The sequence below is a fragment of the Acipenser ruthenus genome, chromosome 5, assembly GCF_902713425.1.
Source record: "Acipenser ruthenus chromosome 5, fAciRut3.2 maternal haplotype, whole genome shotgun sequence".
NCBI lineage: Eukaryota > Metazoa > Chordata > Actinopteri > Acipenseriformes > Acipenseridae > Acipenser > Acipenser ruthenus.
The window spans coordinates 65,466,040-65,479,524 of record NC_081193.1 but is presented as its reverse complement, the minus strand read 5'-3'; the positions used below and the strand labels follow the sequence as shown (position 1 = coordinate 65,479,524).

Here is a 13,485-nt window from a genome sequence, read left to right as displayed (position 1 = left end):
AGTAGACGGGACTAGGAGGGAGGGTGGAGTTGGGTAGGGGCGGGGTGAGTGATTGATAGTGTTGTGTTTTTTTTTTTTTGGTTTTTTTTCTTTTTTGGTGGTGGGATACTGTTTTGCGGAGCCCAAACAAACTCACTGCAAATTGCATTGCAGGAATTTGCTTTTACAGTAATGTCCACTGCACTGACTAGCAAACTCACTGTATTTCTGGTTGAAGAGTAAACCATGGGTTTATATGACGGGTGCAGCAGTTTATTAGGCCATATTAAAAAACAACACTTAAGTGTTAATTTTCACTGAAGGGTGCTTCCTCAATGTGGGAAGATACTTGGCAGCACACTTAAGTGAGCACTATCACCCCAGCGTTGTTTCTCAATAAAGCCAATAGATTCAATTACCTACTTAGGGAACACTGAAAGAGCTCACATTTGTTTGCTTCTTGTTTCTACCTCAACATCCAGAGACAGAGCGTATTTCTCAAACTAATCCAATGAATGACACCTTCTTTCTGTAAATAAATAAATAAATAAATAAATAGGAATTGCATTTAAAAAAATCCAATTTTGCTGCTAACCCAGTTTGTTCATTAACACTTAGCACAGGTTTACAACAGCACATCATACTGATATTATGCCTTTCAAGACAGTCGTCTTTATTTAACAGTAAACTCAAAATATACAAGCAAGAGTACATCTCTTTTTTTTTTGTAGAGAGACTTTCTTGTTTTTTTTCCTAATTGTTTTATATTGAAACAAGTAAAGTTTTATGTAGGGTGTAAGCATAGTGAAATCAAAGAGTGGTAGAGTAAAAAGCATCCTAAATAACAAACCAGCATTGTAAAGCATTTGTAAAGCAATACAGTTAATCTGTATTACAAGCATGGGAATAATCATGGGAAACCACAAAATTACAGTGCAAGTTTACCATGGTAAACTTAACCATTCACTGGAAACTGAATCAGGCACTGTTGATTGGAATATCTTTCAACCATTAGGCATTTAAAGGTGAATACTACATACTTTTGGAGATACAAATAAACATACCGGGAGGTCCAGAAACACTATGGATCCCATTTCTGCTTGAAAGAGACCTTGGGATCAGCTCAAATTCCCTTTCATGTGGGAACAAAGTGTTGTATTACAGTTCAAGCCAGGTCTCAGGCAAAACTATATAAGGTATTGATGTCTGTGGCAGGGCTGCTGCCCTGCACATGACATGGTAAATAACTGTACATATTACATGTATATTTGTATTAGGGCAGGGACTTAAGATTGTAGTTCCCCTCCAACATGCAGACTAGCCAGCCATTTGAGAATGTGGCTGGAGTATGCTAAGTCTGAACTTGGAAGAACTTAAAAACCTGTGAGAATGCGCACAAGCTTAATTGGGTAATTGATTGGCAATGTATTTTGATCATTTGTATGTAAAGTGAAGACACTTCCTCAGCTTAGCTTGGGTGAGTACTGGTTATTGGTTTGTTTTTTGTTTTGTAAATCCTGTGTGAGGTGACTTTTGTGGGGGGAAGACCAGGAGTGGTGTCTCACCTGCAGGAATTCTGGGCTCATTGTATCATGATGCCCCTTCAGGAACTGGTTGGGGGTTCTGCTGCTATCCTGAGACAAAAACTGTGTTGTACAATTACAGTCCATCCTTATACATATAGTCAAGCTAAATTGGCCATTAAATAACCAATTTAGTTTGGGTAAGTCCTTGTTTCATTGACAATGACTCTTAAAAGCTGCAGTCAATATTTTTACTGTAAAATATTATTCCTTAGTGTCTGTGTGCAATGTTATTCTATGGATCAGCCTTCCATACATGGTAGTTTTTACAACAGGAATACAGATTTCCTTCCTTCTTCAAAATACATCACTTTGTTCAGAAGTAGGATGTTATAAAAGATATAAAGACTATTATAGCACAAGGACGAAAAACAGAAAACATGGAATCACTTTTCTCCAATTAGTGGGTTTCTTAGACCATTCATGAGCCAAGTAATCTCACTACGTTTTTTATTTCTGTCCGAGTAGTCTTCTACAAATCTGAATGATGGACAATACTCGACCAAAGAACTGAATTAGTTTAGGGTACAGTGCTTGCTCCTCTATGCTGGTGTGAAAGAGCTGTTTTGATTGAAATTAATCAGACAAAATGGCTGTCAGCAGAGGATTGCCGGTGCTGACTTGATCCATTCCTAATGTTTATACAGCAACAAATTCTATTAGATAAGTCTAATATGCATAGCTTAATATGGTATGCAAACCCCAGCCTACACTATACTGTATATTAGCCCTCATATAGTAAATGCTGTATACAGTACATATGTTAGGACCCTATTGGGTTGGGGTTAATTAAAATTTTTAGAACCCCGAAATCTTTTCATATTCGGGGTGGGGTTGCCTTGCGAATGACCCCATCGCGATGCAGAACATTCACTTAACCCGAACCCGATCTGAAGAAGATCACTCAAAAACACAAGCAGTGTGAGCAGCAACGTCACTGTACGTGTCGGTCTTCTGATTAAAGCTACAGTACCACATTAGCTGCACAGTATACAACACAACAGAATAAAATAACACATCAAATAGCAACCTCAATAGTCTGCATTTGTTTAATTCTAACAAATGATAACATTAATAACTAAATAAACATGATCTTTTTTTATAGTTGTACCTAAGATTTAAAATTAAGTGTTTAAAGTTGTGGGCAAACTTTTGGTAATTTTGTTAGTTTTTATTCCTCTTCATACACAATCATCTTCATTTTCATATGATAATAATAAATAAATAAATCAGATAGTTTGATAATTTTATTTGAAAGCACAGGTCTGCAATGTATGTATTTATTCATTTATTTATGTTATTTCCAAAGTAGCATAGTTTGACACATCTGGGGCTACTCTGAGAATTTCAAAGTAGCGTATTGTTGGAATGTATTTCTGTTGTTCTGGCCGGGTTACAATATTTCAATCAATCAATCAATTAATTAATCAAGCAATCAATATATTTTTACATAGTGCCTCTCATGTCAATGCCATCCCAAAGCGCTTTACAGGAAAAAATAAATACAAAGTACAATGTCATAACTAAAATAAAAACATGATTACAAACATTAGAAAACAATTTACATAAAAATATCGCCCTATTACCAAAAGCTAGGAAAAACAAATGTGTTTTCAGCAGTGCTTTACATTTCTCCAGAGAATGAGAGCCTCACACAATGAGTGTTCCAAAGTTTAGGAACATTAGTGGAGAAACTCTGACCTCCTAGAATGGAACACCTGGTCAAGGGAACAGACAGCAGCTCTCAGCTTGAAGAGCGCAGCTGACATGTAGGGATGCAGCAAGTCCGATAAATATTTCGGGTCTGTTCCCCAGACAGCCTTGAGGGTCAAGAGAAGAATCTTAAAAATAACCCGATATTTGAAAGAATTAAACAAATGTAGAATATTGAGGTTGCTATTAGATGTGTCATTTTATTCTGTTGTGTTGTGTACTGTGCAGCTAATGTGGTACTGTAGCTTAATTAGAAGACCAACGTACACTGTGACGTTGCTGCTCACTGCTTGTGTTTTCGAATGATCTTCTTCAGGCTTGGAATTGGTTTCAGGAGGGCCATAGTACATAAAAACCATTTTCTCCCAAATGATCCTGACAAGGTGATGTTCCCCAGACTGGGGGATCAATTAATTTAATGAAACTCAGCTGTTAGTGGTTATTTTGAATGCAACTGTTAGAAGCCACAGTGTAGACACACGGAAAATACAATTAAAGGTTTTATTTACACAAAATAAAAGTAGGTGAAAAGAAACTAAAATAATGATACACTGTTCCTGCAAAACAAATATTTACAAGACGGTGCACTTGCAGGCAGACATAGGCCGAGTGAATGTCTTGGCCAGTCAGGTAACATCCTAAAGTTCTTCTGTAGAAACACCTGCTTAATCAAACAGCATAACAAAAGAAAGGATAATTAAATCATTCCTTCTGGAACAACAAGAGACCTGGTTACAAGTTGCCTGCTCAGGAAAACTGACCTGATCAGTGGAGAGGCTGCCCCTTTTGTACATCTTAGCTCCGCCCCCAATCCATTACCTGGGATTGGAGCCAGCTGCACATCATTCCCCTCCACCAGTCTCCTAGCAAACTGACGCCCAAGGAATGTTAACCCCGTAGTTGTAAGAGCCTGCAGGATAGAGAGGTTCCCCCTGTTAACTGCTGGTAAGAGGTGAACTTTTCAGTGCAGGAAGTTCATCTACCCTTTCACAGTAACATTGACGCCAGCTAATGCAACAAAACGAGGTGATTATAATGACAACAAAATAGGCAACTATATTAATACAATTTGTAATAATAACATAATTAAAAATAAATATATAAATTCATACAAAAATGCAGGATTTATGCCAATGTATTTTTTTTTTTCAGTAGAAGTTATATTTTCTTCCCATTACAGAAATAAACTAAACCATACTGCTCCAGCTTACCTTTTGCAGACACGTTTATGCTGAATGCATTCAGACAGCGTACAACTGAGTACGCTTATTATGGATCGGTTTCTTAAACGTCTGAGAAAACACTGAGCATAATGAAAATACTAGTACTTCTTTCGGTACAAACAAACATCTTCTCTCACTGAAGATATCAAAATCATAATTTTGAAAATATGACATTGAATATATTCAGTTTGGATGTGCTTGAGTTGCATGGAAGTCTTGAGTACCAGAAGTGTGTGCTCTGCTTGGAATTGTTGTCTTGCCTTAAACCTTCAATGTTGAAACACCATTTACAGCAAAAACACCCAAAAGAAGCTGCACATTTTGGATGAAAGGCAAAATGTTGTTTGCAATGAAAGTAAGATACTCCATTTGATATCTATAGATTTTTTAAAGTCTGTTTTGATTATTTAAATTGATCGTAGTTAACAAAATAATTCTGTAAATCAAAAGAATTTCCATTCTTTATAGAGGTCTCAAAAGTGCAAATGTTACAGTAAGCACATTTTGTTAACATTATATATGGTACTACACCTGGTTAAAGAAATCTCTGTTTGCAAGTCATGATTTCAGTTATCATTGGACTTGCTTGGTCATTTCACCTAGAGGGTGAAATTGTCCCCACTCCTTCAAAGGCTTATTTCTTGTCATAAACCAACCAGATGCTTCTCCTATTAACTGACATGCTTTCAACCAGTAACATACTTTGACCCTGAACACACTACTGTGGTCAAATGACCCAGGAAATGTAAGTGTAATAAATGACCTGAGAAAAAGCATAGAAACTGAGAATGTTTGCTATAGCATGTATGTCTTTAAAAGTGCACATATGAGTCGAATGTAACTAATAGAAGTGAAAAACAGGTAACATTTATGGAATTATTTTGTTAGCTACAATTACTTTAAATAATGTGTATAAGCATTACACTGTTCTAGGCTGTGGATATAGAAGCCAACAACAGTATAACAGTTTCATGAATATCAAACAATATAATCCAGTAAAACTTTAAATAACTGAGATATGTGAGATATGAGCTTTGTGAACCAGGTACAAAAAGGATAGGCATTTATAGCTGTCCTATAGCATGAAAAATGTGATCCTAAATTTTTTTTTTTTTTTTTTTTTTTGTAGGCTACTGCTTCCCACATAATTTCAGCTGCAGGTACACAAACTGCGAAAATGACCATGCAAATTTACTGTGGTAAACTTTTATCTTTTAACCAGAGACACAATTTAAATAAACTCAAAGTAGGTGTCACTTTAAATAACTCAGTATCAGAAAAACACAACTCACCTGTGTGGCCATTCTACAGTATAAGGCCACTAAATAAGTGTTGTTTTTCCATTTAAGGCAAAATATAGTTGTATGTAGAATATAGTGTAAAACACAGCAGTCACCGCTGTCTATAATCACGTGACCTTATCACTTGTCTAGTCAACTAGCTTTCAAGTGGCTCCCCTCTACCAATATATTATTTTGAACCAAAACATTTATCTTCGCATTGCGTGGGACTGCCCCACTGCACTGCAAGAAATCCATCTGTTTCTCTGTTCTGCTGATAAAAACAGATGCTGCACCCCTTGAAGAAAAAGAAAATATCGGCTGAATCTAAAGAACATGTGAATACAAACCAATGCGTACGGCTGTGGGCACCAAAGCTGACAGACATCTTCATATATCAGAATCTGATACTCTCAAAAACGTGTGCTAAATAATGTTAATTCCAAGCTTTGTGACAATAAGTGGTTTTCCAGATACAGTATATGCAAAAATGTAAGTGTGACATACAGATGGACTAATGTATGAACAGACAGACAGACACCCTCATATGTCCCCAGCATCTCATTAACTTATTCTAAATAGTGTTAAATACAAGTTTTGTGACAATTGGACAAGCCGTTCTCCAGATTTACTGTACTAGTAGACACGGAAGCATTAGTTCACACAGATAATTTAGCTTCTTCAGAACCAGATCTTAACTACTGTACAAACTACTGTAAGCCTTTGATTGATGCCAGTGTCACCATAATATGAGACTTGGGACCCATCACCCTGTCACAGCCACTTACAACCAACAAATCAGAATGGTTAAATTCAAAGTTTAATATTTAATTATCATCCTAAGCCTAAAGTGCTCCTGTGGCGGTCTGCCCCACCCCTGTGTGTATTTGTAAGTTTATATTTATGTGTGTAGTGGTGCATGAAGTGTGGGTTATGTAGTATAGGTGATTTAAAATGTATTTAGGCACAGGGATTGCACAATCACTTCACGTGCAGATTAAAGTGGGTATTTGTATGGGGACACGGGGAGTGAACAATTAGTTAACGTGCACACTGTGTCTGCTCAAATTGAATGATTTAACAAGTAATGGAGCAAGCCACAGCTGCATTGTGTCAGAGCTCCCCTAAAAACAAGAACATTACATTCAACTGCTGTAGTTCCTAGACGCTTTTAAACCTTTGGACTTTAGTGGGTGTTTCCTGGTCACTTCTGAAACATATGTTTGGTGGATTTTTAAGTGACCCAATGATTTCTCCTCTTAGCATTAAAAACAAAGCAGGACCTTTGTGAATCATTAATACAGTGTACTTAATTTTTACTTCAAATATGATTGAAATAACTTCATTTATACCATAATTTTAGCAACACCGAAAGTAAAAACAATATGACAAATAAGGTCAAGGGCAATCATATTTGAAGGATTTGTGAAACATTCCTTTTTACAGTGAAACTTCTGTCGAAGACTATCCGTTTTAGGAGACAACCTGTTTACAAACACCAGTTTCATTCAGAACAAATCCTATCAATGGGACATTGCATGTGTCACGGGTGACTATGATTTCTTTTTTGTGGTATTTTTATTAAGTTATATTATAAGTTGTGTTTCTTTATTGCATTATTCAATATTATTGTTTCACTGTTTTGGTTTGTGTATAGCACGTTAAGTTAATTTGTATGAACACTGAGTGACTTTGACACGTTACTGTTTTTTGTTTCCACCCGGAGCGCACATGGATGGAAGTTGTTTAACATCAAGGACGATAAATGATCTGATCCAGATTGAGGGAGAGCTTAGAGAGAGCCCACAGAGAGTCGAGAGAGAGAAAAAACACAAGAGAGAAAACAGAAGCACAAAAACATCCGAGAGGAGGAGAGCGAGAGAGCAATCCGCTGAAAAGAGGAGCAAATTGGGAAGCAACTGAGAGGCGGGCGGACAGAGAAGAGAGGCAGAGAATTCGATCCAGGAACAAAGGAGCCTTACGTGGAAGCAGCGAGCACAAGCAAGGGGCAGGGGGTGCCAGAGAGACGAGACCAGGATAATAATAACCACAACTGAAAACTGGAAGAAAAGCAGCTGACTTAGCAGCTGTTAAGACTCCTTTGCTAAAGAAGAGTTAAGTAAATTGTAATTTAATTACACCTGTGTGTTAAATATACAGAAGTATATTTATTTTCTAGTCTGTCTTATGCACCCTGCAATTAGAATTGCTAATTGCACCAATAAGTAGTTGACTTTGTAGTGGTTGAAACACTTTACTAAAGAAGAAGTTAAGTAAATTGTATTTTAGTTACACTTGTGTTTGATTGCACAAGTATATTTAATTCTTGGTCTGTCATATGTATCCTGCTTATAAAATTCCTAATTGTATTAGTATTGGTTTAAAATAGTGTATGATTTTAACTGGTTTTTATTACTGGTTTTATGAGCTGTAATTCATTCAGTCAACTGATGATTTTAGTGTTTTAGTAAATTTGTAGTGGATACTTATTTTTATTTATGTTTTCGATGTTTGCATATATATGGATAATTAATTTTTTCACTGTAGTCAAATTGCCCTTTATTAAAAATATACAGTCCTCCTGAACCAGAACAAGGATTGAGAGTGGGAGAAAGCTGTTAGTAGGATTCTAATTGCTTTTTTTATCCCAAGTTGGGAGTGCTGGAGGGCCAAAGAGGGACTACTATCACTTCAGTGTCAGCGGTGGCACTGGGCCATTGTTGGTGTGCTGTGTGACAGAAAGTGCCCACCTTGTTGGAGACTGACCAGTGGGGACACCAGTGACACCAACTGAAAACCGTCCGGTTAAACCACCTTAGTCTGAAGGCTGGGCTCGGTGGCGGAAGTGGCGCCCCCTGTTGTGGGGATTAAATCAATTACCAAATTGGGGAGCAGGAGACTGGAACCATATCTGGTACCGATAACCAAGGGAATTAGTTAGCGAAATTGTAGCTTGACTGTTTATTAGCTGTTCAAATTTTTTAATATTGTCTATATCCAAAATAAAAGTAATCAATTACTTACCTTGTTGTCCTGTCTGTGTGTCTGGCTGTTGTCCCCCACTGTGGATGCCTCGAACCTGTGTGACACAAGAAATAGAAGGGTTAAAACAAGGTTATCGCTGTCTTGACCTTTCTGCTCCCTCCTATCTCCAGAATATCATTTCTCCCTATACCCCCTCTCTCCCTCTCCGCTCCCCCACCTCCAGAGCTCCTCCACCTCCAGAGCCTGCTCCTCCTCCCTTTCCCCTCAGTGGAGGAACGATCTACCCACACATATCAGTCCCTGACCACCTTCCGACACCTCCTCAAAACACACCTGATCAGACAGCATCTGTAAACCTCAACTCTCGACTGTATTGGACTATATGGCACCCAGTTGTACCAGTTCTTACATCAGCTTGTACCTGCACTGAACTGCTGCATACCTTGCCGCATTCAACTACTTCTCTTAACTATAACTGTATCTGTATCGTATCTGATTTTACTCTTATAGGTAACCATACTCGTGTTTTTTATATTTGCTCTTATTGGGAATTCATTCTCATCCATTTATCATACTTACGACATGTTCTTACTAAGCAAATATTTAATATAAGTTATAACTTACTGTATTCTTTATTTTGCTCTTACTTAAATTTAACTTGTAATGTGATATTTTATAATGCGATACTTTGTACTGTGATATTTTGTAATAATTGTGAGTCGCTCTGGATAAGGGTCTGCTAATAAATAAATAAATAAATAAATAAATAAATAATAATACAAACACAGACATGTACACAAATGCCAATAATGTTACAAAAAAGCTACATATATTTGGATAAAGACATCAGCTAAATTAATTATGCATCTCTCTCTCTCTCTCTCTCTCTCTCTCTATATATTTAAAGAAGGTATAACTGCAGTGTACAAAAATTAAACAGAAAAAAATGAAAAGGTTTTTTTGATGTACACATAAGGTTTAAATGATTTATATGGTTTGATGTCTAAAATGTACATTTAATTTGTAATACTGGAAGTTAACAGTAAACTACGTCGATGAATAAACTATATAGATTAAACAGATGATTACTTAAGTCTTATTACTAACGTATTATTCGTATTATTCGTATTAACGTATTAACGTATTATTCGTATTCATATTCGTATTAAACGATTTTGAGTAAAATATTAAAATAAAAATGTCATCTAGTCCATTTTTATGAAACGTAATGTGAGAAAATGGCCGTTCACAAGCTCTTTTGTGTTTGGGTGTTTTTATACTGTTTTAATGTCTAAAATATACATTTAATTTGTTATACCGAAAGTTCACAGTAAACCAAGGCGATGAATACCTTAAGTAACACGTGGACGAAACTCACGCATGCGTATTTCTCAAAGTCGTGTAATCAAAATACTTCTACAGTACAAATCGGGTCATTGCAGGTTCCATTCAACTTGTTTGATTTCAGAATGGAGAACAGACAACTATTAATTAAAAATAGATTTACTTAATAGATTATAATAAAAACGATTTTGTAAATTAAGTGCTTCCATTATATACAATATAACAAGAAAAACAGCAACAAGTGTATTCGAAAAGTATCATCTGTTAGTAAGACAATTGGGCTCTCTCCCCCACTCTCAACATCCAAGCAGGCTCCTCCTTTTTTTTTCCTTCCTGCTACCATTCCAGGTGAGTCCTGACCTATCGTTTTTATCAGCAATCCCAAATCTATACCTATTTCCCCCATAAATCCCCTAGTGGATGAAATTAGTATTACCAGTCTAATTCACCCCACTGCATCCATATCAGTATTTGACTCAGAAGACATTGCTGTTGGGAATTAGCCTAGCAAGCACAAGTAGGACTAACTGAAAGAAAGATATATTTAAAAAAGTCCTTAAATATAATACAGTAGGCGCCGCTTTATTGGGATTCCTCAGGAGAAGGAAAAATATCCTGAATAAGCGGCTGTACCAATTAAATGAGAAGACAACCTTAGTCACACTTTTTTGATTCTTAATGAAAAGAACGAAATCACATCACATTATGATTTAACAGCAGCCTAAGAAACCACCGGAGGCTCCTCCTTCTTCAAGAGTTCAACGTGGTTTACGTAAGACACAGTACTCACTGCACTGTGCTAAGCGAACCTGTCTTGCTCTGAAAAGTGATCTCTGTTCATCATTTGAAAATACAGTATCCCAATTAAACAACATAAACAGCATCGAGAAGAACCGTCTCCCAGAGTTGTATCCCATTTAAGCAGAAATCCCGATTATCAGGATCTCGATTAGGCAGCGTCGACTGTATGGTACAAAATATTACCTTTTCGAAAATATGTTTGTCATGAACATTTTTAAATCTCAACTAGAAAATCTAAAATAGAAGCAGTTACTGATACACTGATTGAAGACACTTGCTGAAACTACTTTCTAAAGTGACCAACCCCAAGTTTACAAACTCTTCAGTAGGAAAGAGTCAATCAAACTTGTGAGGTTCGGGTCATTTTGAATGCTCCAAACTAACAGTTCCCTGCAGGGCTTGTTTTAAGGACCTGACATTGGTTTGTTTGTTTAAATGTTAAAGCTAAATCAGTTCAGAAAAATGGAGAAGCGAACAAGAAAAATGAACATCCAAGTGAAATTAGTTATTTTGCATCAAAATTAGACGTTTTGTGTACTATTGCCCCGATTACATTTTTTTCTTCTCACAAGTGTACTGTAACTAAAGCCATGGATATGCATCACATGTAGAGCAGGGTAGCACCCTACAGTAGTGATAGCAAATACATAAAACAAATACTGTATTTCTGAAGCAGGTTCTCTAGAGGGAAGGTATACATAAGGAGGTCAACATGGGGTTTAAGAAATCAACCGTCTTGGGAGGTAACATTCCATATGGAAAAAATATACAATAAATCTATATATTTTAAAACATATTTTGAAATATTAAAAAATGACTGCAAAAATATATTGAAATACATTGTAAAATATATATTTAAATATATTTTAGACATATTTTACATTATATCCCAACATATAGTATGAAATGTAAGAGAACATATTTCAAAGTATGCTTCCATATAAAATGTGTTGAGAATATATGTCAAAAATATATTTAGATATATAAAATGTCCATAAAATGAAATATAAGAGAACATATTTCAAAATATTCTTCCACATAATTTAAAATATGTAAAATTATACATTTTTGCAATATTTAGATTTATATTAGAATATTACTGCTACACATGCATTCTTCCCAGAATTCAACAGAGTTAAGTCAACCAAGTTTTATTCATCCAACCCATACATTTGCAGAGTACATACAGGTCAATGCATTTCACACACAGTGGGAGGCGAGACAGGGGGGTCACACCAAACGACTCACACACACTTTACACATCACACTTACCCCAGACAGGACAGGACGGTGGTACACACAAGGGGAAACTATAACACAAGGGTTAAAAAAGGGGAAGAGAACAATCCACTTGTCCTTCTGAGCCAATAGAAAGTCCAATCGCTCTGTCCCAGCATGCCCCGCTCTGTATATATGCTAATTAGGTCCCTGATTCCTTGTACTGTGAGGTAATGTCATTTGTTTTGTGTCAAGACAATAATGACTTGTGTGTAATAATATAAAGTGTTAAAGTTCTTCAAAAAAGACTAAATACAAAGAAATAATAAATGGAAACTGCAATATATGAGTGTTCCTTTCCTTTCCTATATTAGTATAATGTCTGGTAAGGAATTAAATTTAGACTTGGGATAACATTTTAAGAATTATTAAAATGCACTAAAGAAAATGTGTACGTTACAGAACCAGTGATGGGCATGCCACAACATGCAATGTAGCCTTTTTATTGTCCACTAGCATTCATATTTACCACATATCTAGCACACAAGTTAGAACACGTCCAAATCATATTGTGTAGCAATGATATTCCTATATTTAGTTTTCAACGTAGACTAACGCAATATTCATAAAGTGTCAACTAAAGGACTATTATCTTAATTTTTTTTTGGTTTTGTTTAGAGACATAACAAGGTAGATAAGCCACCACCACCACCACCACCCTCTATCTTCTCAACATTGAACAAGATCATATACTCTGTAATGTGTCCTGCTCCAGGAAACATCCGTTTGAACAAAGTACAACAAACCTCTCCTGCTTAAAACATCAGCAGCCAGCCAGCCAGCAATTTGTCAAATCAACCAAGAGGCTGTTCAAACAGCCCTGTCCTTTGGCACAGAGAGATAAAGACTAATGTATGAGGAGATAATGGACTGTTTTTTAAAATCTGGTTCATTGTTGGGTTACACTTTGAAGAGCTAAATGCCTTGCTGAACCTACTATCCAGATAGCCATCTCCACATATGCTATTCTTGTAAAGAGATTTGTGTTTGAGGGTGTCAGCAAATAGGCACTAGCAGTGAACTATTGGGGCAGTAGATAGACTAGAGAGCCATGTGTATTAGTGAGTTAGGATACTGGCAAACATAGTTAGTCATGTACCGTATGAAGAAAAAAAAAACATTATTACAGAATGAGCTAAAAACTTCACAACTACACAATACACTGTTGGGTGGCTTGGCTTGGTCCTGCCTCTACACTTCCATGGAAGGCTTCTGCTGTACAGGAAGAAATGTGCTCATGATCTGCATACACATTCATCAATTCAGTGTTCCTGTCCACAATGACGGCCTACTTTTAAA

The 13,485-nt window shown here is 36.4% G+C and overlaps 1 long non-coding RNA gene across 1 annotated transcript; it reads left to right on the top strand.

Annotated features, from left to right (window-relative positions):
* Positions 1-1,351: 1,351 nt before the first annotated feature.
* LOC117402294 (uncharacterized) lies at positions 1,352-8,801 on the top strand. Its single transcript, XR_009328726.1, has 2 exons — positions 1,352-1,456; positions 5,628-8,801. It is a non-coding gene; the product is annotated as an uncharacterized LOC117402294 (long non-coding RNA).
* The last annotated feature ends 4,684 nt before the right edge of the window (positions 8,802-13,485 follow it).